We start from the raw sequence: 25,677 nt of genomic DNA on the forward strand, positions 1-25,677 counted from the left end.
CAGATCATTCTGCTTTTTACTGCCGACCTTTTGCCTTTCAGCTATATAACAAAGTGGTGACCCAGTTTGCCTTTCTCTACGATGTCCATTTAGCTGAAGGCACCGGTAGCAAAATTGAGAATTGCAGGTGGGACACTGTACAAATGGACAGCCTGTCGTGCAATGCTGTGTTAATGTCTCACAGTTGGGACAGGCCCGGACTTCAGGACAGCCATACACTGGGCTAGCCTGGTCTTCGGTTGTACCACAGCCCAGAAGCAGAGCTGTCAGACTGCAGGATTCGTTACCGCAGTTGTTACTCTGCACATCAGTATTCTTCCACTCCCTCTGACACTCCCAGCAGAACTGAAAGGTTTTCTTTGATTTCTCTGAGCAAGGCAGACACTGAACACACAGCTTCTCCGCATCCATTCTCTGTACATAGAGACTGCATACTGGACACTGAGGGACAAAATGAGAAATGATATCAGTGACGGAAGTGTATTTATTCAAATTAGGAATATGAATTTTAGGAGCATGAGCTTAGAACTGAAAAATAATAGTATCATTTTCATTTTGGCTTGACATCTCCTGTTTGACAATACAGAGCTATTCACAGTAACCCATTGACCCCCATCTTCATTCTGGCATATTTGATTGCAAGAGGTCTTATTTGCCATTTTATCAATTCTAAGAACATAGAAACAGCAGGAGGCCATTCTGTCCCTCAGATTTAATCCACCTTTGATTAAATTATGACTGATTTATATTTCACCACTACTTACCCACATTAGCTCTGGGCATGCTTACTAAAAAAAATCGATCAATCTCATTCTTGAACGTTCTAAGTGTCCCAACATCCACAGCCTTTTGAATTCAAAATTTCTATCCAATTGAAACTGTTTGACATTCTTTAACATCCATAAACTCACTTGTTCATGGCTCAACAGATTGTTTAATGCTTTGCTTTGACCTTTTATCAGCGTCTCCTTTCTTTTACCCAAATATCGTGACCAAAACTGGCCATAATTCAAATGTGCTTTCCTCATTCTTTTACATAATGTACCCGAGTCTGTCGGAGATTGTTGTCTTTCTGCTGTTCAACATGTTATCACCATTGTAACCATTACCACACATTGTAAACATAAGCTGTTTGCTGGCCTTGTGCTAACGCACCAGTGATGGTCTTATCCAACTACCGTCAACATCCAGGGAATTTAAAACCCACATGAGCACCTTGATGTGAAGGCCAGAAGGCAAGAGACGGAACCTTTCTGGAAATAGGTTCCAAGTGTTTCATGACAAGCTGTTTATTAACCACCAGTCCCTCTTGTGTCCTATGAACAGCTGCACAAGGACTACAAGATGTTTATTCAATGTTTGTAAAGGTTTCCATTCAGTTTGTATCATTACTATTTCACAGGAGCTCCCTGATTTACCCCTGCCCAGTTTTTATTGAAGTTGGAACTCTGACATGAGGTCACAAGAAAACTGTGTGGCAAACCTGGATGATGCCATTTTTTGTGATAATTCCCCATTTTAGAATTGCTCGCTAACCCTTCAGGCTGAACTTATGTTCTCCATCCTGTCCCCAACCTCCCACATTAACTTGGTAGCTTAGGGTGCCTGCACTTCCCTCCATATTAACTTGGCTCAGTCTCTTAAACCAAAGCCCAATCTCCCACTTAGTTCTTGCTGTCCCTGGCCACTTTCTTCAGGGCTTCTGGGTGCTCCGGGTTTCCTCCGGGTGGGTTTCTCCTTCTGGGTTTCCTCCGGGTGCTCCGGTTTCCTCCCACAGTCCAAAGATGTGCGGGTTGGCACGGTAGCATAGTGGTTAGCATAAATGCTTCACAGCTCCAGGGTCCCAGGTTCGATTCCCGGCTGGGTCACTGTCTGTGCGGAGTCTGCACGTCCTCCCCGTGTGTGCGTGGGTTTCCTCCGGGTGCTCCGGTTTCCTCCCACAGTCCAAAGATGTGCGGGTTAGGTGGATTGGCCATGCTAAATTGCCCGTAGTGTCCTTAAAAGTAAGGTTAAGGGGGGGTTGTTGGGTTACGGGTATAGGGTGGATACGTGGGTTTGAGTAGGGTGATCATTGCTCGGCACAACATCGAGGGCCGAAGGGCCTGTTCTGTGCTGTACTGTTCTATGTTCTATGTTCTATGTTCTCCCTGCTGACCTTTTTGTCGGTTCATCTTTATATTCACTTCTTTTCCTTTGTGAAGCATTTACATGTTCTACATGATGTTACACTGGATTTGTAACTAGAATATACTCTACTTTACTCATCTGTCTTGGTTTTAAGCCACAAAAGGTTTGGGAGCATCTCCCCTTCACTCCCAATTCAATTTAACACTTTAAGCTGAATTTATATTACAGACAGGAAGTGAAGATGGAGAAACAGGTGTTCTCTATCTTCTTGGTTCAAAAAGGAGGAAGAAATAGGTGCTAATTATCCTCATTTAGTTGGCATGATTGTTTCCTTCTGGGTGGGCCAGCCTCAAATTCGGGTAACTTCATTGCAGTGTTAATGTAAGCCTACTTGTAACAATAATAAAGATTATAATATTATTATTATAACAGACTAGAGATGAAACAACTGACCTCATTGTCCCAGTGTAAATGAAAGCTGAAAAGATGGTGTTTTTATTAATTAAACATTTGTTAATAGACTTAGTTTGAAAACACAATCACAGCTCAATTCAAAATCACTTATGTAAACATTAAAAATCCGAAAATAAGGGCAGCGCAGTGGTTAGCACTGCTGTATCACGCCACCGAGGTCCCAGGTTCGATCCCGGCTCTGGGTCCGTGTGGAGTTTGCACATTCTCCCCGTGTTTGCGTGGGTTTTCTCCTCACAACCCAATGATTTGCAGGCTAGGTGGATTGGCCACGCTAAAATTGCCCCTTAATTGGAAAAAATGAATTGGGAACTCTAAATTTATTTTATTTTTTTATCCTAAAATACACAAGTTACCTTTCGACGCGATGATTCCTTTTGTGCCATTATTCTGCCGAGCTGCTCCTTGTACAGTCTGCAAAGGTGTATCTCCTGCCAGGGCCAGAGAAATTCACAAGGGTGACATGCGGACTCAGGTAACTTAGAGCTTCACTTTAAAAATTAATACATACAGAATAACGGAAATGTTAAAATGAGTTTCTGACTGGAATGAATCTAATGGAGCCATTCAGAAAATCCATACATAGATTACACCTCCTGATATATATTCTAATTGAGATATTCAGAACCCTCACACATACGAGATCGCATGTGATATATTTGTTGCTGCAGTCATGATTTTGCTGCTAATGTGGGATTGTTTACCACCGCTGGGACAATGTGAATAAAGTTCTGAAATGGAGCTGAATGAACTTTCTTAAAGTTGCACCCTTTGTGTTCTCAGCAAATTAACGTTTCTGCTGCAGAGGCTGTTTTTTCTATGTGATACTGGGGAAGATGCACCAAGTACAAGAAGCCCAGCAAAGCAATGCCCCAGTACCACAAAAAACTTCAGAAGCTGAGCAAATGCCTTACAGTTGCACAGACTGCAAGTACCTGTTCAGAGTAGTTGAGTGGCGGGTGTGTTTTTTTAAATGTTCATTTACGGGATGTGGGTGTCACTAGCTAGGCCAGCATTGCTATTGTCCTCGGAAAGGTGACGATGAGCCACCTTCTTGAAGCACCACAGGGCATTGTAGGATTTTGAGTCAGTGACAGTGAAGGAACGGTGATTTATTTCTGAGTCAGGATGGCGAGTGCTTTGGGAGGGGAACCTCCAGTTGGCGGTGTTCCCACGTGTCTGCTGCCCTTTGTCCTCCGAGGTGGCAGCAGTCGTGGGTTTGGAAGGTGCTGTCGAAGATGCCTTGGCGAGTTGCTGTACCATCTTGTAGATGGTACACACTGCTGCTACTGTGCTTCAGGGGTGGAGGGAGTGGATGTTGAATGTGGTTGACGGATGGTATGAAATTCTTTTTTCTGTGTCCCTGTGTGCTCTGTGGAGATTGTAACATTTAAGGTACAGAATGTTCCATTGCATGTTATGTTTGTTCCTGCTGAGTAACAAGGGTGGGACCCTCTTCTTTTAATAAAGGATTAAATTGGTTCAAAGGTCAGTGAACAGCAGGTCTGATATTGCAGTAATGCACTGTCAATTATCACAAGACGAGAATGGTGGAACAATCGAGGCTTTATTGAGCAAGATGTTGTGCCTCCTGTAGCTGGACCCAGAATGGATACAGCATTGGAGAGCACACACTTTTATACACCGCCTGCTAGGTGGAGCCAACAGGCAGGGATTGTACCCTTAATATACAGGCAGTGCCATAATACAGATAATATGCCACTAGTGGGCTCTACCACATGCAGTTAGGTTATTTTTAAAAGTCTGTCAACTAACAAGTGACTGAAGTGAGGGTCAAAGGAATAGAAATGTGTCCCAGTTAAGTTAAAAGAAAGGAGCGGAGAAATAGGCTCCAAGTTAGAGAAAAGGCTGCGGGGTGCAGACTTTCAGTGAAGTGGGCTCGGAAGAAGCCCTAATAATCGATAAAAACTTGGAAGGAAGGCGAAGGTTAGTGATTCCGTGCTGCAGGCCTTTGGGGCAAACGTTACCCCTTTGGAGAAAAAAGGTTACTTCTTTAGAGCAGTCATGTTCTGCTTGGCGCCATGCGAAGATCTAAAATTGTGCTTGTAAGTTGATGCTTGAACGTACCCTGGAATCCAGGAAAACACAATCTCGAAAGATAAGATTGAAGCCTTACAAAGTTGGCCATTGCGAAGTGGTCCAAGTTGGAACGACTTTTGGACATAATTCCAAGGCAAGATCTTCAAAGGTGAAGACTGGAAACCCTCTAGAGATGAAGTTTAAGTGAGATTGGTCAACTCAAAGAGTTGGTGGGTTGTTGAGAAATCCATGGAGTAGTACCATCTGTCAATTATTGTGTAGTGTTGTGTGTCTGACCACAATTTTCCTGTTAATTCGCGTACCTCAAGGACGGCACAGTGGCGCAGTGGTTAGCATTGATGCCTCACGGCGCTGAGGACCCCAGTTCAATCCCGGCCCAGGTCACTGTCCATGTGGAGTTTGCACATTCTCTCCTTGTCGGTGTGGGTCTCACCCCAACAACCCAAAAAATGTGCTGGATAGGTGAATTGGCCACACTAAATTACCTCTTAATTGGAAAAAAAATAATTGGGTACTCTAAATGTATGGAAAAAAATTCACATACCTCATGCTTATCCTGAATGTTAAGCGTATAAGATAGTTACTGTAAATTGTTTTATCTTTCTAACTATATACATTATTGCTTGTTCAAAATCCATGGAATCCTGTGGCTTTATTTACTGAGCAAGTGTCTTGAATCTCAAACTTTATCTCCTTTAAACAAAGACTTATTGGTCCCTAACTGGATGTTTCCAACAACTCAGAGTCTGGCCCAAGATGGCCCATTAATCAAGCAGGATGGTTTTGTCCGGGATTGTGTGAATCTTCTTGAGTGATGTTGGAGCTGGAGACATCAAGGCAACTGGAGAGTATTTCATCAGACTCCTGATTTTTTCCTTGTAATGATGGACAGGCTTTGGGGAGTCAGGAGGTGAGCATGGTGACAGTGGGGGGGGGGGGGGGGGGGGGGGGGGGGGGGTTGGCACGGTGGCACAGTAGGAGCAGCACGGTGGCACAGTGGTTAGTACTGCTGCCTCACAACGCCAAAAAATCCAGCCTTGGGTAACTGTCTGTCTGGAGTTTGTTCATTCTCTCCATGTCTGCGTGGGTTTACTCCGGGTGCCCTGGTTTCCTCCCACAATCCAAAGATGTACAGGTTAGGTGGATTGCCCATGATAAACTGCCCCTTAGTGTCCAAAAGGTTAGGCGGGGTTACTGGGATACGGAGATAGGGCGGGGCATGGGCCAAGATAGGGTGCTCTTCGGTGCAAACTCAAAGGGCCGAATGTCCTCCTTCTGCACTGTTGGGACTCTATTCTATGTGACTAACACGCTGCAGAATTCTCAGCCTCTGATCAGCTCTTGTAACCAAAGTCTATGTGGCTGTCCCAGTTCTATTTCTGGTTATTGGTAAACCCCAGGATGTTGATAGTGGGGGATTCAGCAATAGCAATGTCACTGAATGTCAAGGGGAGATAGTTGGATTCTCACTTGTTGGAGATAATTGTCTCAAACATGCATGGTGCAAATGAAACTTGCCACTTATCAGCCCACATCTGAATGTTGTCCAATCTTGCTCTATATGGGTATGGGTTGCTCCCGCTCTGAGGAGTCGTAAATGGTGCTGAACATTGTGCAATCATCTGTGAACATCCTCTGGTGATCATTGATGAAGCAGCTGAAGATGGTTGGGTCTAGGACACTACCCTAAGGAACTGCAGCAGTGATATCTTGGGACTGAGATGTGGATTCTGAATACCACAATTATCTTCCTTTGTGATAGTGTTGACTCCAACCAGGAGTGAGTTTTCCCCTATTCCTATTGATTTCAATTTTTCAGGGCTCCTTGATGTCACACTCAGCCAAATGCTCTTTTGTCAAAGGCAGTCACTCTCACCTCACCTCGTGTTCAGCTTTTTTGTACATATTTGAACCACGGCCGTAATGAGGTCAGGCACCAAGTGGCCCTGCTGGAACCCAAACTGAGCGCCAGTGAACAGGTATTTTTTACTGTGCAAGTGCTGATTAATAGTGCAATGGACAACACTATCCATCACTATGCTGATGATCAAACAGAAGCTGATGGGGCGGTACATGATTGAATTGGATTTGTCCTGCTTTTTTGCAGACAGGACATACCTGAACAATTTTCCACATTGTTGGGTAGATGCCAGTGGTGGAGCTGCACTGGAACAGCTTAGCGAGGCGTGGCAAGTTATGGAGCACAGGTCTTCAGGGTCCCTTAGCCTTTGCTGTAGCCAGCACTTCTTGATATCATGTGGGGTGAATTGAATCAGCTACAGATTTACAGCGGTGAAGTTAGGGACCCAGGGGGGGAGGCTGAGGTGAATTACCCACTGACAAATTTTGCACTGATGCATTGGGCTCCCTCATGGGTGAGGATGGGGATATTTTGGAGCCTCCTCATCCTGCGAGTTATTTAATTGTCCACCACCATTGATGACTAAATGGAGCAGCACTGCAGAGCTTAGATGTGATCAGTTGGTCGAGGGAAATCGCATAGTTCTATCGAAAGCTGCTTTCGTTGTTTGGTATGCAAGTAGTCCTATGGTTGAAGCTTCACCAGATTGACAGCTCTTTTTTAGGTGCACATAGTGCTGTTCCTGACATGCTCTCCCTCAATTTTCATTTCCAGTGTCGATCCCCTAACTTGATGGTAAAAATGAAGTGGAGGTTAGGCCAAGCCAAGAGTTTTCACATTGAGATTTTATAGAGTTCTGCTGCTGCTGAATATGTGCTCAATACCGTGGCACCAGATTGATCACAGATACCCTGCAGCTGACTTGAAACCCAGTACCAGGTTCGAGGTCAGTCTTTTCCAAACCTTTGCCCAGTGTGATCCCATTTTAATGCCTCAGAATTTCCTTAACGTGGAGGTGGGGGTGGTGAGTTGCAGAGCTTGGAGGGGAAGTGGTGAGTGCAGGTGCTGTGATGGTATGTGGGTGGAGGGGAGGGTGGAGCGTTGGCTGTGGTGGAGACACGTTCAGCCTGGATGAAGTTCTTTATTCTGCTATTTTCTAAAATAGCAACTTTTCACAGGTTTTTTCCTTTGCAGCAGCTATCAGGCCTCATTAGGCTTTTTTCCAACAACACAAAATAAACAAGGATTTATAAGTTAGCATTCAGTCCGAGATCCATTGTTGCCTCGAAGGTTATGACCCCATACAGTTCAGTTCAGGAAGTCCTGTTATAAATAATCTTAAGCAACCCAATGCAAAGTTTTTTTTTAACCTTTTCCACTTGAGGGGCAATTTAGCATGGCTAATCCACTCTGCACATCTTTGGGTTGGGAGTGAGACCCACGCAGGCACGGGGAGAATGTGCAAACTCCACACAGACAGTGACCCAGGAACGGGATCAAACCCAATACAAGGATCTAAGTAATCCTAAACATGGACTGGGCATTCACCTAGGATGAACTTTACTGGGCATCTCAATGATCCTTATAGAATTAAACTATCTCCTATATTTTGACTGCTCCACATAAATAACTGATTACGACGTGGAGAATTCTCACTGGTGAATTGGGGCAGAACATTTGTTTCCCGTTCTATCATCCACCCCCTCGATCATCACAGACCGACCTTGGAGCCTATAATTCAACACTGGGAAATAATTCTAACCTGTTGTGAACTCAGCAAATCTAGAAGGGCCATACACCATTCCCTCAGACCACTGGACTTCACCATATGGCCACAGGATGCTTCATATCCTTCTACAAACAAGAACAGGCCTAGATTGAAACTTGTCGGGCGCGATTCTCCGCAACGGCCGACGCCGGAGTGAAACCCAGAGTGTTTCACTCCGGCGTCGGGGGCCGCTCCTCGCCCCCTATTCTCTCTCCCCCCCCCCCCCCCCCCCCCCCACCCCACCACGGGGTGCTAGGAGCGGCGTTGCGAGAAATTCGGCCGCCAGGCCTTGACGCTTGCGTCAAAGCAGCCCGCCGAGAATGACGCAGCCAGCGGCGTCTAAGTGACGTCAGCCACGCATGCGCAGGTTGGCCGGCTCCAACCCGCGCATGTGTGGTTGCCGTCTTCCCCTCCGCTGCCCCGCAAGACGTGACGGCTTGATCTTGCGGGGCGGCGGAGGGGAAAGAGTAGGTCTCTTAGAGACGCCGGCCCGACGATCGGTGGGCACCGATCGCGGGCCAGTCCCCTCACGAGCACGGCCGTGGTGCTCGATCCTCTCTCCGCCCCAAACAGGCCCCATACTTACCTGTCGCGCGCTGTTCACGCCGGCAGTGACCAGGTGTGGCTACCACCGGGGTGAACCTGTCGGGGCCGTCAGGCCGCTTCGGCCCATCCGGGCCGGAGAATCGTCGGTCACGGGGAAAAACGGCGATTCTCCGCGCGGCGTGTCGCAAAACACAACACGCCATTTTGGGGGAGGTGTGAGAATTGCGGGGGGTGCCAGAGCGGCCCTCCACGATTCTCCCACCCGGAGTGGGGAGCGGAGAATCGCACCCGTCATTTGCAATTAATTCAAACACATTAATCTTTTGGGCTATATGGCTTTTTTCTGCATTGTAAATACTTTGTAATCTGCATCAATGAATCAATCCACAATAGTCTAATTTCATCCTATATAGGTTGGCTAATACCATCTGGAAACAGCACTGGAACCAGAAGGAGGTAATCAGAATTGACAAAATGTGTTTAAGAATTGGTTGGTCCCAAGTGTTAAAGGTCAGAGTTAGGAGGTCAGTCTGTAGAATCATGGACCTTTCACCTCCCGAGGGAAAATCAGGGAAGTGATCCTGAACTGGCCCACACAATATTTAATAAAATTACAGAAGATAAATTTGGAATATTATTTTCAAAATAAATAGAGGGAGTCAGGAAATTCAAATTAGTAAATTTGGAGCTGATGAGAAATCTTCTCACACAAAATAATGTTTGGAAAGGACTTCCAGATAGAGCACTGGAGACAAAAACCCTGGAATGCATTAGAGCAGGGGTGGGCAAACTTTTCCGTGCAAGGGCCACATTCAGAAATTCACAATTTTAAAGGGCCGCATAGTATATTAAGTAAAATAATTAATATTTAAAATAGCCAAAATAAAAGGTTTTTAAAGAAAAAAAGCAATTAATTTTTATTAATTAATATTTTAAAGTAGAAACTTTACATGAAAAACATTTATTTGAAAAACAAAGTAGCTCAGTTTAGAGAAAAAAAAGCAATTAATTTTTATTAATTAATATTTTAAAGTAGAAACTTCACATGAAACACATGTTGTGCCGAGTAATGATCACCCTACTCAAGTCAACGTATCCACCCTATACCAGTAACCCAACAGCCCCCACCATTAACCGTAAAAAAAAATTTTTAAATTTCAAAAAAAAAATGTTTTTTTTTTAATGACTTGATCTTGGTGGGCCGCATAGAGATCTTTGGCGGGCCGCATGCGGCCCGCAGGCCGTAGTTTGCCCACCCCTGCATTAGAGAGACAACAGCTTGTTCGTTGGGGGATTTGGGACTTTCTGCAGACTTCAGGGAGCAGACAGAGAGGCGCCAAGTGTTCTTCATAATTTATTTAGCATCTCCCCGCTTAAAGCACCTTAAATTTTATATGTAGAGAGAGAGAGGGAGAGAGTGGAGGAAGATGATGAGACTGTACCTGAAGTTGATGCAAGTATTAATGGAGATTGTGCTGCAAAATTGCCGAGTTAAAAATCCTTCCACTGGGTTCCCTGTAACTGAAGCTTTGTCTCCTCTACAATAAATAAAGCTGAGCAATCTGATGATGCAGCTCGGGAACTACAGATCGCACAACCAGTCACTAGGATCGAGAATACATCACCACATTCCTGCCATCGTCTCCCTTCATAAACTCTGCAAAGTTCGTCACGTTACCAGAAAAATATCTCTGAATATTTCCAAACAAAAAGTACCACTCGGGCTGGAAGTTAGAAATGAGTCACATCTGTTTTGTAAAAGCAAATTCTAAACTGAAACTGAGCATTATCACAGCACCCATCAGAAGCTGGATGTATTCATCTTAAACGTGTTCTTTTCCAGATGGATATCTTTAAACCTCATTCCATAAGTTAAATCCATGAATCTGGTTAGTTACTTGCAACCAAAAAAACAAACACAGGGGTTCCTGCCAGATTCCCTCAAATGTTTATCACACCTATTCTTAGGGAGTGCTAAGGACAGCTAAAACAGAATTCCTCCTAATAATTATCTCTCACTCTTTCCCCTTGGTCTCCAATGTAACCTGGACTGGGAATGAAGCAGTACAGGGGTTTATGTCCATCACTGTTAATGTTAATGAATTAACTGCTGCAACAGGAAAGTAATTACTGATTGCAGATCATAATAAACTATTTGATGTAAATAACTGCCTTTCAAAATACTATGATGTGGAGATGCCGGCGTTGGACTGGGGTGAGCATAGTAAGAAGTCTTACAACACCAGGTTAAAGTCCAACAGGTTTGTTTCAAACACGAGCTTTCGGAGCACTGCTCCTTCCTCAGGAAGGAAGGACCTGATGAAGGAGCTGTGCTCCGAAAGCTCGTGTTTGAAACAAACCTGTTGGACTTTAACCTGGTGTTGTAAGACTTCTTACTGTTTCAAAATACTAACATGGTCTCTGTCCAGGTTACAGGCCTACCATTCAGTTGCTGTCCTGTCTCACTGTGAGGCGATCGTTCCTGTCACTCTTGTTACTGACAAGTCCATTGAGTACTTATCTGTATATATCTCACCACCAACAGCCCAACAAACAGGCAGGATGTGGCTTACAGTTAGCAATTATGTTCTACACCATCTGCAAAATGCTTTTTACCTGTCTCCAAACTCCTTACAGTGACAAACTGAAATCTTCTCCAGCTGCTTCATAAACATTGACTTCCATCCTTTTGGAATTGCTGAAAGTGAAATGTTAAATGTTTGTTCAGTTCTTAGTCACTGCTCCAATTTCCCGTAACTCACTCTGCTTTCAGTTTCAATTTTTTTTGGATGCTTTCAAGGTCACCGCAGATTATAACGGGGGATTTCCACACATTCAAAATAAAAGATATTTTGCACAAAGATCATGAGCAAAGTGTGAACAGTAATTTCATACCCACCCTACCATTGCACCGCTGAATTGCAAACTTGCATTCCAAACAGCAAAAAAGAACAAGCAATTGATAAATCTAAATTGGGCACTACCAAATACACGAGCACAGTCGAGACTTTGTCTGACAATTTATGCAAAGAATTCAGCAAGATTTGACTTGGGGTACACAGGCTGTTGGGAGCAGGGCAGAAAGTCTGGTTGCTTTAATATTATTTTGGTAAGAATGGTAGTTTCCCAAAACTCACTGATTATCTTTCACCTTCACCGAGACTCAATGTCCTCAGTCTGGCCAACAATAAATTCGGGGCAGCAGGGTAGCATGGTGGTTAGCATAAATGCTTCACAGCTCCAGGGTCCCAGGTTCGATTCCCGGCTGGGTCACTGTCTGTGTGGAGTCTGCACGTCCTCCCCCTGTGTGCGTGGGTTTCCTCCGGGTGCTCCGGTTTCCTCCCACAGTCCAAAGATGTGCGGGTTAGGTGGATTGGCCATGCTAAATTGCCCGTAGTGTCCTAATAAAAAAAAAAGTAAGGTTAAGGGGGCGGTTGTTGGGTTATGGGTATAGGGTGGATACGTGGGTTTGAGTAGGGTGATCATGGCTCGGCACAACATTGAGGGCCAAAGGGCCTGTTCTGTGCTGTACTGTTCTAAAATAGACAGGGAGTAATTTTTAAAAGATAACAGGAAATGCTTGAAATACCCAGGAGCTAAGGCAGCATCAGTGTAGAAAGAAACAGAGTTAGTATTTCAGGTGCAGATGCTCCCTGACCCGTTTGCTATTTCCAGCGCTGACAGATCTCCAACATCTGCAGTATTTTGCTTTTGTATCAGCTCAAAGGGACTACTTTAGTCCTGCTGGCAATGTCATGTGCCGATTGTATTCCTGACTAAATCAATTGCAAGCTTGTTGCTGGGTCAACATTATTACACACCAACAGATCAGAGTTCCCAGTGTCAAGGTGATGAAACACCCAAAGCACCTCACAATGGAACTGGATAAGAGGAGAAAGATGAGGGTTAAAGTTCAGAATGCCCTATAATATTCCTCCATCAGGAAATATTCTTCTTTGAAAGCAAGGATGGCTCCTGTCATGATTTAGGATAGAAAGGATATTAGTTCCATGTCAAAGCACCACTGATGAACAAAATAGAATTTCATAAAGCATTACAACACAGCCATTCAGCCTACGTCAGCTCTTTGAAGGAACTATTCAAATTGTTTCACTCCTTTCATGCACAGATCGTAACAACTTGCCTCATAGCTTCTTTTGAATCATTTGGCACTTTGCCATGGCTTTGGTGGAAGAGTTTAAGAAGATGCTTCTGGGCAGCATGGTGGTGCAGTGGATAACACTGCTGCCTCACGGCGCCGAGGTCCCAGGTTCGATCCCGGCTCTGGGTCACTGTCCGTGTGGAGTTTGCACATTCTCCCCGTGTTTGCATGGGTTTCACCCCCACAACCCAAAGATGTGCAGGCTAGGTGGATTGGCTAAATTGCCCCTTAATTGGAAAAAAATTAGTACTCTAAATTTTTTTTTTAAAAGAAGCTTCTATAGTACAGGAGAATGACAATTCAGAGTTTAAGAGCAAAGAAAACTCACTGAATACTGAGTCACAGTTGACTCAAAAAGTGCCACGATTAAGATATTGTGCGGCACTTACGTGAACAGTATATTAATTTAATCTGATTTAACTGGTTATCATCTAATCATAACCATTCCATGAAATATCTCTTGAAGCCTTAGCGAAACCGTGCCAAAACCCTCTAAGCTTCGGGCATGCCCAAAACATGTGGACATGATTTGCTGGACTTCCCGCATACCTCACACACCTGTCCTCTACCCTGAGAAACTTGCTCATCCGGGCCACCACCATGTGTGCCCGGTGGACTACCTTGAATTGTACCAGGGTAAGCCTGGCACAGGATGAGGATGTGTTAATCCTGCTTCGGGCATCCACCCACAGACTCGCCTCTATCTCTCCCCCCTGCTCGTCTTCCCACTTGCCCTTTAGCTCCTCCACCGGAGTTTCCTCCGATTCCAAAAGTTCTTGGTAGATGTCTGATTATACATGAAGTCTTATTAAATGACTGTCTATGGCCTGCTTAACCATGGTGGATGATGTAGCTACTTTAACTTAGCAATGGGTTCAAAGTTTGACTTAGGCCACTTATCTCAGTAATGTTACCAATTGGTACAATGAACGTTAGGCAGGAAAGATTTAATTTTTGCTTCCTTACCATGACTGAAAAATATTTTCCCCTTTTGGACCATCTAGGTTTTTTTTGGACACAATGCATATACAGCTGTAATACGGAATTCTGCTAACTACAGAAATATTAGAGTTGTCCTCTTGCATCCAGATCATAAAGAGGCACTCCTCAATCCCTCACTGCTTATAGATTATTCTATTCCAGGTACTCAATTTGACACTCAATTGGGTACAGACAGACCAAAAGAAATCTTGTGAGCTTTGCTACAATGTCAGGTTTATTTGTACGGATGAACACATTCTGCGTGCTTGATAACCTGTAAATTGCTGGCAATTTATAGGAATCATGAGATTCAGGACATCTTCAGAGGATATTCAATGATATTTACCTAAATCTCTTTTTCCCTCAGCCAGCCAGGGAGTTTAAAATGAGGAGCCAGATCTGGCTCTGTGTGGCATAGTAATTATGGTAAACCTATTAACCTGAATACTGTTTATTTATCGCTTTTAACAGTAAATTAATTTGTATTTGGCTTATAGCCTGACTCTCAGCTTAAGAAGTTAACAAACTATCCACAACGTCAAGGGGTCTATTCCTGCTCCCTTGTCCTATGTTCTATTATGGCAGTTATGTACTTCAGCAAGCGAGGGGGGTATGCCATCGGATTCTATTTCGGGGTTTTTCAAAGTGTGGGTCACGACCTGCAGATTGGTCATGGGCAGGTGCATGAGGGTTGCAGAGTGATTGGTCGCGGCATTCCCGACCACGAGAGAAGGGCCCAATGGCGGCTACCTGCATTTTTATTGAGAATGGCAGCTGCTGCCTTTTAAATAAGAAGGAAATAAGGCTCTGTGCGATTTTATGGCCATAAGAGGCAGCAGTGAACAGGTCACATGCCCATAACATACACTTGACGTCAAGTGCCCTGTATGTCCGTGCTTTTGCTGCCAAATCATGGTGGAGAGATTCTTCCATTTTCTAGCTGCTGGCAAGCAAGGCAAGAGGACTGTGAAGATGAATCGCTTTCTTATAAGTAAGAGATGGCCAGAGACACAAATAGGCAGTGTTCCTACTGGCCTAGATCTCACAACTGAATCTGCTGGAGAGAGCTTCTCAGGAGCGTCCACAACAGGACAAAGCAGCGTTAGTTTTACATCAGAGCTCCAATGCCTTTGATCAAAAGCTTACAAAGAAACTTAACTCAGGAACAAAGCAGTATAAAGATGATTTCTTGAGGTATGGTTTTGTCAATTGTGCCAATGTAAATAAGGATGCAAATCCCATGTGCATTATATGCAGGGAAGTAATGGCAAATGAGAGGAGAAGTTTCAGATTTTTAATGCAATGTAGTGGGTGAAAAAGTCCTTTTGAGGTTGAGAACCCAGAGTAAATTATTAACTTATAGCTGATTTCAAATGAAAAGACGATGCTGCTATATCTGGCATGTGATAGCACATTAAAAACACACCAAAAGTCCATGAGGCTGTCAACATTCTTTTTTTTTTTAATAAACAATTTTATTGAGGTAGTTTTTGGCTTTATAAACAGTTACAGACATTATCAGAAAGGAAGCAAAAAAGGCAAAAATGTGCAAACTTCCACGTACTTTCAATACTTCCATCGTACCGTATTGCACAAGCCTGCTCCCCTCCCACCCGTACTACCCGCCATATTTTCCCTCCTACTCTACTCTACCCCCCCCTCCCCCTCCCCCCACCCCCCTGCTGACGCTCACTCTCCCGCAAAGAAGTCAATAAATGGTTGCCACCTCCGGGTGAACCCCTGCACAGATCCCCTCAAGGCGAACTTAATTTTTTCCATCCCCAGGAAACTTGACATGTCCGCAAGCCACCACTCAGTCTTCGGGGGCTTTGAGTCCCTCCACGCCAATAATATTCGTCGCCGGGCTATCAAGGAAGCAAAGGCCAGCACATCGGCCGCTTTCTCCCCCTGGACGCCCGGGTCTTCCGAAACCCCAAAAATTGCCACCCCTGGACTCATCACCACCCTTGTTTTTAGCACCTGGGACATGACCCCCGCAAATCCCTCCCAGTACCCCCTCAGCTCAGGGCATGCCCAAAACATGTGCACATGGTTCGCTGGTCCTCCCGCGCACCTAGCGCATTTATCCTCTATCCCGAAAAATTTGCTCATCCGAGCCACCGTCATATGGGCCCGGTGAACGACCTTAAATTGGATCAGCCCGAGCCTAGCACATGTCGCGGTCGAGTTTACCCTACTCAGGGCCTCTGCCCACAGCCCATCCTCCATTTCCCCGCCTAGCTCCTCCTCCCATTTAAGTTTCAGTTCCTCTGTCTGGGACCCTTCCTCCCTCATGAGCACCTTATAAATACCTGAGACTCTACCCTCCCCTTCGTCCCTCCCAGAGACTATTCTGTCTAGGATCCCCATTGGCGGGAGGCGCGGGAAAGATGGGACCTGTCTACGAACAAAGTCCCGCAGCTGTAGGTATCTAAAATCATTTCCCCTTACCAACCCAAATTTCTCCTCCAAGCTCCTCAAACTCGCGAAGCTCCCTTCCAGGAACATATAACCCACCCTTCCCGCCACTGCTCGCCGCCATACTCGGAACCCCCCATCCATACTGCCGGGGGCAAACCGATGGTTGTCGCAGATTGGCGCCCAGACAGACGCCCCCATCTCCCCCACATGCCTCCTCCACTGGCCCCATATCTGCAGGGTCGCCACCACTACCGGGCTGGTGGTGTACTTGGCCGGCGGCAGCGGTAGAGGAGCCGTGACCAGGGCTTCCAAACTGGAGCCCCTGCATGAAGCCGCCTCCACCCGCTCCCAAATAGACCTCGTACCCACCATCCACTTCCTTATCATAGCGATGTTGGCCGCCCAGTAATAATTGACCAGACTCGGCAAAGCCAGCCCTCTCTCGCTGCGGTTCCTCTCCAACATCGCCTTCTTCACCCGCGGAGACTTTCCCGCCCAGACAAAGCTCATGATCAGCCCGTTAACTCTTTTGAAGAAGGACTGTGGGATAAAGATCGGGAGGCACTGAAAAATAAACAAAAATCGAGGGAGGATTGTCATCTTTACAGTCTGCACCCTCCCTGCCAGCGACAGCGGGAGTGCATCCCATCTCCGAAACTCTCCCTTCATTTGCTCCACCACCCTGGCCAAATTTAACTTATGCAGCCTGCCCCAGTCTCGTGCCACCTGGATTCCCAAATACCGGAAATTTTCCTCAACTAACCTAAACGGTAGCCCTCTCAATCTGTTCTCCTGGCCCCTTGCCTGTACCACAAACATTTCACTCTTGACCGTATTTAATTTGTATCCTGAGAACTGGCCGAACTCCCTCAGCATTCCCAGTATAGTTCCCATCCCGGCCACTGGGTCCGACACGTACAGGAGCAGGTCGTCTGCATAAAGAGAAACCCTGTGTTCAACCCCGCCCCTCACCATCCCCTTCCAACCCTCTGCGGCTCTCAGCGCAATCGCCAGCGGCTCTATGGCCAGCGCAAACAGCAGCGGGGAGAGTGGGCAGCCCTGCCTGGTCCCTCGGTACAACCTAAAGTACTCCGACAGTTCTCTGTTGGTCCTGACGCTGGCCCTCGGGGCCTGATATAATAATTTGATCCAATCCACCAATCCCTCCCCGAACCGTCCGAGCACCTCCCATAGATATTCCCACTCCACCCGGTCAAAGGCCTTCTCGGCGTCCATAGCCACCACTACCTCCACCTCTCTACCCGCCGGGGGCATCATTATCACATTGAGCAGTCTCCTCAGATTGGCCGCCAGCTGCCTACCTTTCACGAACCCCGTTTGATCCTCCCCAATCACCTCCGGTACACAGTCCTCCATTCTAACCACCAGTACCTTTGCCAGGAGCTTGGCATCTACATTAATCAGGGAGATTGGCCTGTAGGACCCGCACACCTCCGGGTCTTTACCCCGCTTCAATATCAGAGATATGGTGGCTTGTGACATTGTCGGCGGCAGGGTCCCTCTGTCCCTTGCCTCATTGAAAACCCTCGCCAAGACCGGGCCCACCAGCTCCGAGAACTTCCTATAAAACTCTACTGGGTATCCATCCGGCCCCGGGGACTTCCCCGACTGCATGGCCTTTAGGCCCCCCAATACCTCCTCTACTCTAATCGGGGCCCCCAGCTCTTCCACTCGCCCCCCCCCCCCCCCCAACTGTTGGGAATGTTAACCCATCCAGAAACCTTTTCATCCCCTCCGGTTCTTCTGGCGGCTCCGAAGTATACAGCTTACGATAGAAGTCCCGGAATACCCTATTCAATTCTGCCATATCCTCCACTTTGCGCCCCCCCTCGTCCCTCACTCTACCTATTTCCCTGGCCGCCTCCCTCCTCCTGAGTTGCTGCGCTAACAGTCTGCTAGCCTTTTCCCCATACTCGTACACCACTCCCCTCGCCTTCCTAAGCTGTTCCACGGCCCTGCTTGTGGATAGTGCCCCCAGTTCCGCCTGTAGCCTCTGCCTCTCCCTGAGTAAAACCTCCCCCGGGGACTCCGCGTGCTCTTCATCTATCCGACCCATTTCCCTGACCAATCTGCCCATCTCTGCCCGGTCTGCCTTGGCTCTATGGGCCCCAATTGAAATCAGCTCCCCCCGCACTACTGCCTTTAGCGCCTCCCACACGGTCGCCGCTGAGACCTCCCCAGTGTCATTCACCTGCAGGTAATTTTTTATACATTTCCGAAGCCTCTTGCAGATCCCCTCCTCCGACAGCAGTCCCACATCTAGCCTCCATTGCGGGCGTTGATAACTCGCTCCCCCGAACTGCAGGTCCACCCAATGCGGGGCATGGTCTGAAATGGTAATTGCTGAGTATTCCGTGTTCTTTACCTCCCCCATACAGTCCCTGCTTAGTACAAAGAAATCTATCCTGGAATATACTTTGTGGACGTGCGAGTAAAACGAGTAGCCCCTTCCTGTTGGCTGTCTATCTCTCCAGGGGTCCACTGCCCCCATTTGCCCCATAAACCCTTTCAGCTCCCTTGCCATTGCTGAGAGTCTACCCGTTCTGGGACACGACCAATCCAAAGTCGGGTCAAGGACCATGTTAAAGTCCCCTCCCATTATTAGCCTGCGAGAATCCAAGTCCGGGATCTTCCCCAGCACTCTTTTAATGAAGTCCACGTCATCCCAGTTCGGGGCATATATATTCACCAGCACCACTCTTCTCCCCTCCAGCCTGCCCCGTACCATCAGGTATCTGCCCCCCCTGTCTGCGGATATGCCCTCTGCCTCAAATTGCACGCGCTTGTTGATCATGATTGCCACCCCTCTGGACTTCGAGTCCCAGTCCGAGTGGAAGACCTGGCTAATCCAGCCCTTCCTTAGCCTAGTCTGGTCTGACACTTTCAGATGTGTCTCCTGCAACATAATTACGTCCGCCCTCAGGGCCTGCAAGTGCGCGAACACCCGCGCCCTCTTAACCGGCCCATTCAGTCCCTTGACGTTCCAGGTGATCAGCCTGGTCGGGGGGCACATCCCACCCCCCCACCCCGCCGGTCAGCCATAGCCTTTCTCGGGCCGGCCCCTGACCCGTGCGTCGCGCCCTTCCTGGCCCGCCCTATAGCTGCCTCCACCCTCGACCTCTTTTCCAGTGCCTATTTCAAGTCCCTCTCCCGTCAGCAGAACAACCCCCCCCTCCCCTAACCCCATCCCCCGATACCCCCACCCCTGCCATCTACTGGCTGTAACTTCCCCCCCCATCTGACTTCCTTGACTAGCCAATCTGCTAGCCCGGTGACTCAACACTCCGGCGCCTTCCTGTCCCATTCCCCTTGCTTCCCCGTCCTCCTCCCCACCCACTGGGGCAAGCCGGCTCCAGTGTCTTCCGCGAGCTGCACAAAAAGCCCAAACAGGAAAAAAAAAAGGGAAAAACCACAGAAAAAAGAGAAAAAGCACATAAATGTCCATGAACAAAGGAAAGAGTCTCAAATGTTCCGCTTGGCCCCTTTGGCCCAGCAAACCGTTGAGCAGCAGTCCAGGCACATTCGGCGTTCCTCCCCACAGAAATCCTCGGGCCCTAACTCGCGTCCTTGGGGCCTCCTTTCGGGACCAGCCCCAGGTCCCTCACAAAATCCATCGCTTCTTCGGGCTCGGAAAAGTAGTGGTGTTGACCCTGGTGCGTGACCCATAGCCGAGCTGGGAACAGCAGACCAAACTTCACGTGCTTCTTGAACAGAACCTCCTTGATATTCTTAAAGGCTGCTCGCCGCCGAGCCACCTCCTGGCTTAGGTCCTGATAGATGCGGAGAACACTGTTATTCCACGTGCTGCTCCTGGCGCTCTTTGCCCACTGCAGCACCCGCTCCTTGTCCACGAACCTGTGGAACCTAATCACCATCGGGCGGGGGGGTCCGCCCGGCCGCCCCTGCCTTGCCTGCACCCTGTGTGTCCCCTCCAGCTCCAGCGGTCGCAGAAAGGCTTCGGCTCCCATCAGCTGCTTCAGCAGGTCTGCTACAAACACTGCAGCATCAGCTCCCTCCGCCCCCTCCGGGAGGCCGACCATCCTCAGATTGTTCCTGCGGACTCTATTCTCCAGCTCCTCCACTCTGTCCAGCAGTCTTCTCTGCCGCTCTTTCAGGCCGTCCACTTCTAGCGCTGCAACCGTTTGCGCATCCGCCTGCTCCTCCACCGCTTCTCCCTGCTCCTTAACTTTAACATCCTGGGCGTCCAGCCTCTGGTTCAGCTGATCCACCACTTTCTGGATTGGGTCCAAGCTGTCCCGCTTCAGCGCTTCAAAACTGGACTTCATTACCTGGAGCATGTTATCCAGCGCCAGCTGGATTGCTGAGTCCGGGGTCCGTGTGTCCGCCATCTTAGGTCCCAGGTAATTTTCTTCCGGTCCTTGTCTCTGTCCCTTTTTCTCCTTCTTCTTCTGCTTTCTGGAATCCCGCTGTTCCATGTGCCGCAGCCCGCTCCTCAGCGCCTCCGCTGTCGCTTTCCTTCGCCCAGCTCCTTCAATTTTACCTCCTGGGCATCTGAAGTGGGTCCAAGCTGTCCCTCCTCAGCAACTCCAAACTTTTTTTTTTTCCCTTTGTCCTGGAGGAAGGAAGGTCCGTGGGTCCGCCATCTTACCCTGCAGGTCAGCTTCCTCCTTTCTTCCGTCTCTCTCTCCTTCCTCCTCACCTGCTGGCCTCCCACACTTTCATCTTCTGCAGCCCGCTCTCCTCTTCTGTTCCCGGCAGCCTTTCTGCCGCCTTCGTGGTCCCGCTATCGCGGGGAAACAGCTGTTCAGGCCCGCCGGAGTGAGAGCCCACCGAATGTGCGGCTCACCCGGACATCGCCGCCACCGGAAGTCTCGAGGCTGTCAACATTCTGAGGTAGCATCTCCCAGGAGTATCCAGTGATGAGTAAAACAAGCATTTTGTTGCTATTACCTTTCACAACGATCTACATGTGCAAGGTTAGATTTTCTGCTCTCAGAAAGATGAAGGTGGTACAAAGGAACTGCCTGAACTCTGCACCTGATATGTGCATTGTGAACCTCCTGTGAACCTGATTGGAGTGAGATCATGAGGACCAAGCTGGCTCCCCTTTCGCATTAAAGGTAAGTGAGAATGGTGGGTCACGAAGGTCGGCTAGCATGGGTTGTGAAGGTCGGCTGTTTGGCAAAATGGGTCCCCGGGAAAAGAAGTTTGAAAAATACTGTTCTGCTTGTTCGTAGAATCTCACAGCATTTACCTAAATATTAAGCAGATAGAGACATGAAGTCGACTCATGGAGTGGATAATGTTAAATCCAATTCATGCATTCTGGATTTAAAAGCTCCAAAACCCAATTTAGATTGAACTGCAAGTTAGATTGACAGGTCTGAAGCTAAAGGCATCACTTAACATTTGACAGTGTTTCACTTGTTCACAAATCAGGTCAATCATTTTCCAACAAATATCCATACCATTCCTTTTTATATTTTAAGAATATGCCTTCTGTTCCATTAGATTTAATTCACTTATTTCAGAACCTTAAATGGCTTCGACTTTCCAATGTCTTTCCCAAAAAATAATATCAAAGACTGGCCAAAACAGAGTGGTTCCTGGAGTGTATTGTCTGTGGGGACCCTTTATAGTTTTGTTTTGAAGCTGCAATATATATATATATAGCAACAAATGTAACACTGACTCACTCAATACCATTCACTCAAACACACCAGGGGCTGGATGCTCCATCCCCGTGACGCCCGGAATGCATTCCCCAATGGGATGGAGAATCGGGCGTCGGGGCAAAGTCGGTGAATGCCATGCTCCGACCATTAGCTGGTGGCATGAACAAATTCCACGCCGCACACCACGGGAGCATGGAGATAAATGCAGATAGGTCATAATGACCAATTTGCATCTATTTAGCAGGCCTGGCGCCCTGTGCTCCACCTTCCCGTGATTCTCCAGTCCCCGCGGCTGGGAATCAGTGGGCGAGGTTCACTTGCAGTCTCTACAATGGTGAACCTGACATGGTGAACCTCGCGTTGGGCCAGGGGGCAACGGTTGGCTCCTTGGCCCACCGGAGGTCCACCAGGTCAGGTTCACGATCATAGAGAACAGCCAAGGCCATTCTCTCCGCACTGCAAACCAGCCCTAACAACCCCCCCTTACTCCCAGCACCTCACAGCAGGCCCTAACCCCCGGATTGCCTGGGTGTCCCCCTCACCAAGTATGGGAGTTACCTGTCCCGACCTTCCCAGGGACCCCTGTAATTTGCCTCCCCCCAACTCCTCCAATAGGAAGACCACCCCCCACAGGGAGACCCTGCCTAAAGTGACCCCCTTAACACACAGACCCCTCCCACACACAGAGCCCCCATCCAAACCCAAGACCCCCCCCCCCCCCACATACACACAGACCCTCCTCACACACAGATTCTCCTCACACACACACACACAGACCCCCCCCCCCCCCCCCCAGAAAAGAGACCCCTGCCTGGAAGCTAGAGAGCAACCACTTTGGAAACTTTGGAACCCATTTATAAGAAACTGTGCCATTAAGAATATTACAGAATTAGCAAGTGATGTATTGAAAGTGTTTAGCAGAATGTTACATGATTTCTGCCTCTTTTCAGATAAATATTCTCAACAGTCAGAGACTGAGGTCAAACACGTGACCAGAGTCCAATGACCTGCTCTGGCATTGTACATTATATGTAATTCTTTGTTTAATGATAATACCAAGACTAACATGACCTCTAAAGTCAGAATTTAAAGTAAGCAGAAATAATAAGCCAGGAATAAGCTGGATCCGGCTCTTTGGCAGCCTCTTGCCATTTGTAAAATGAGCATGGGCCAGTTTCACATGTAAGATAGAGCAAGTGGTTTTTTGTGCTTTGGTGTTTTGAACATGACTGTAATATTTGTATTACTGTAAACAGGCTGCACAGAGTACTGTTTCTTTATCGGTTTAACAATAAATGAATCGATCTACTGTTTATATCCGTAGTTTCTGATAATTGAAGCTGACCCCCAAATGGAATACGCACTCTGAAAAATCCAACACCCAACGTTCAACTTAAGGTGGGACTACAAGACAGTGGGCGCAATTCTCCACTCCCCACGCCGGGTGGGAGAATCGAGGGAGGGCCGGGTGAATCACGCCACACCGCCCTGGCACCCCCCGCGATTCTCCCACCCCCCCCAAAAATGGCATGTCGCGTTTTTCGACACGCCGCTCGGAGAATAGGCGCTCGCCGTTTCTCACGGTGACCGGCGATTCTCCAGCCCGGATGGGCCGAGCAGCCTGCCGAACCCGACCGGTTCACGCCGGCGCCAATCACACCTGGTCGCTGCCGGCGTGAACAGCGCGCGACAGGTGAGTGTGGGGCCTGTGGGGGGCGGAGGGAGGATCGAGCACCACGGGCGTGCTCAGCAGATGTCTGGCCCACGATCGGTGCCCACCGATTGTCAGGCCGGTGTCTGTAAATAACGCACTCTTTTCCCTCCGCTGCCCCGCATGTTCAAGCCACCATGTCTTGCGGGGGCAGCGGAGGGGAAGACGGCAACCGCGCATGCGTGGGTTGGAGACGGCAAACCTGCGCATGTGCGGCTGACGTCACTTCGGCGCCGCCGGCTGGGTCATTCCCGGCACGCCACTTTGACGCAAGCGTCAAGGTCGGGTGTTCGGGATTCACGCTCCGCCGCTCCTAGCCCCCTGGGGGGGTGAGACTAGGGGACGAGGAGCGAGGGGGGGGGGGGTCTGACCCCAGGAGGGACCCCACAGTGGCCTGGCCCGCGATCGGGGCCCACCGATCTGGGGGTGGGCTTGTTCCGTGGGGGGGCCTTCATTCCTCCACGCCGGGCCCCCGTCGGGCTCAGCCCAGGGGCTGGTGGGGAGAAGAGAACCCCCGCACATGCGCGGACATATACGCCGGCCGGTCCGCGCATGCATGAGACAACTCCGGCCGTTCCGCGCATGCACAAACTCGTGCCAGCCCTTCACCGCCAGTTAGAGCGGCGCCAACGACTCCAGTGGCAACCTAGCCCCCTAGAAAGGTGAGAATTCCTCACCTTGGGGGGCTGTTGACGCCGGAGTCATTGGCGCAGGTTTCCCTGCCGACGTGGGGACATAACCCCATTTTCAGAGAATCCCGCCCCAAGAGTCTCAATTAAAAATAGAATTATTCAGGCTGTGAAAATAAATCCCAAGATTAGTAATATAAAATGGAGATAAAACTGCTGAATGTGAAGGAATGTTTTCATGCAAATAATACTTTAAATTGTAAGTTCCAGACAATTCTCTCCAATTTGAGCGACTGCAATCAGCCATGATCATAATGAATGGCAGAGCAGGCTCAAAGGGCTCAATTGCCTTCTCCCGCTCCTATGTTGGAAGTACTGAAAGTTGTAAAAGGCCATGATTGTGTCACAACTTCAATAATGTAAATGTAAATGTCATCTATTGTTTATCTATTCAGTTGCTAAAAGCTGGCAGATCTTCAAATACTTTTTCACCAAACTTTCTCATCTGCCGAGACATTCCTATTATGTTTGTTACAGGCCTGTTACAGGATATTTCACATATCAAAATCTGGAGAGATTCAGCAATTTAATTACAACATAATATGCATTTATATATTTTCTCTTTCATGGAAAGCCTGTGATTTGTAAGGACAGCATTTGTTGCCTGTTGCGTATTCATGTTTGTGCCTAGCTGGAACACAGTCATATCAGAGTCCGATCAGGTGACATTTTGATTATATCATCGGCCGTTTGAGCGGGCAAACAGGCAGCCTATCCTAACAGCCCATACAGTAAACACATTTCCAATAAAGCTCTTGTTGGTTTGTATCTCCGTGGTCTGCAAGCCTATCCTTTAAAAATACCACAAATAAAACTGGCGACGAGGTGGTCGGCACTATGCTGGCAAACTCTTCAGAGAAGTAAAAAAAAAATAGAAAAATCATTGATCCATGCACAGACATCCAAAAAGGATCAAGAAGCTAAAAGGTTTACTACACCAAAGTTGGCAATGGAAGGGTGCCAAATGCTGGGATCAACCATCGAAGAAACCAAAATGTAAACATAGTTTTTGGAGGAAACAACATGGAAAAGGAACTTGCCACGTGCTCTGCCCAGAAAGATCTGGAACAGTACAGGAAACACTGAGTAGCACACAGCCTGCAGCAACAGGTTAGAGCTGGGCTGTTCCAAAACTCAAACAGGCTGAGCTCAGTTCAAAAAAAAGTGAGGTAGTGCTGAAACCTTTTGCGGCACATCGTGCTTATGCAAGCCGTTCCCATTG

This window comes from Scyliorhinus canicula, chromosome 9 (assembly GCF_902713615.1).
Source record: "Scyliorhinus canicula chromosome 9, sScyCan1.1, whole genome shotgun sequence".
Lineage (NCBI taxonomy): Eukaryota > Metazoa > Chordata > Chondrichthyes > Carcharhiniformes > Scyliorhinidae > Scyliorhinus > Scyliorhinus canicula.